We start from the raw sequence: 844 nt of genomic DNA on the forward strand, positions 1-844 counted from the left end.
TGGGTTATAGGTGTTTCCATAAGGTTCACCCATATAATTTACCTCTGCTATTGCAGGATTTTCAGGATCATAAGCTTCTTCTTCAGAAGATGCCTCTTGAGTACTGTTGGATGTAGCTTGCATTCCATTCAGACTCTGAGAAATCATATTGACTTGCTGAGTCAATATTTTGTTCTGAGCCAATATGGCATTCAGAGTATCAATTTCAAGAACTCCCTTCTTCATAGGCGTCCCATTATTCACAGGATTCCTTTCAGAAGTGTACATGAACTGGTTATTAGCAACCATGTCAATGAGTTCTTGAGCTTCTACAGGCGTTTTCTTTAGGTGAATGGATCCACCTGCAGAAGTATCCAATGACATCTTTGATAGCTCAGATAAACCATCATAGAATATGTCCAGGATGGTCCATTCTGAAAGCATGTCAGAAGGACACTTTTTGGTCAGTTCTTTGTATCTCTCCCAAGCTTCATAGAGGGATTCACCTTCTTTCTGTCTGAAGGTCTGAACATCCACTCTAAGCTTACTCAGCTTTTGAGGAGGAAAGAACTTGGCTAAGAAAGCCTTGACCAGCTTATCCCAAGAGTTCAGGCTATCCTTAGGTTGAGAGTCCAACCATATTCTAGCTCTGTCTCTTACAGCAAAGGGGAAAAGCATGAGCCTGTAGACTTCAGGATCTACTCCATTAGTCTTAACAGTATCACATATCTGCAAGAATTCAGTTAAGAACTGAAAAGGATCTTCAGATGGAAGTCCATGAAACTTGCAGTTCTGCTGCATCAGAGAAACTAATTGAGGTTTAAGCTCAAAATTGTTTGCTTCAATGGCAGGAATGGAGATGCTT

The 844-nt window shown here is 40.6% G+C and overlaps 1 non-coding gene across 1 annotated transcript; it reads left to right on the forward strand.

Moving 5' to 3' along the window:
* The first annotated feature begins 417 nt into the window (after positions 1-417).
* LOC148578638 (small nucleolar RNA R71) lies at positions 418-525 on the forward strand. Its single transcript, XR_015904688.1, has one exon. It is a non-coding gene; the product is annotated as a small nucleolar RNA R71 (small nucleolar RNA).
* The last annotated feature ends 319 nt before the right edge of the window (positions 526-844 follow it).

Source organism: Arachis ipaensis, chromosome B1, assembly GCF_059453495.1.
Source record: "Arachis ipaensis isolate K30076 ecotype BB chromosome B1, ASM5945349v1, whole genome shotgun sequence".
Classification (NCBI taxonomy): Eukaryota; Viridiplantae; Streptophyta; class Magnoliopsida; order Fabales; family Fabaceae; genus Arachis; species Arachis ipaensis.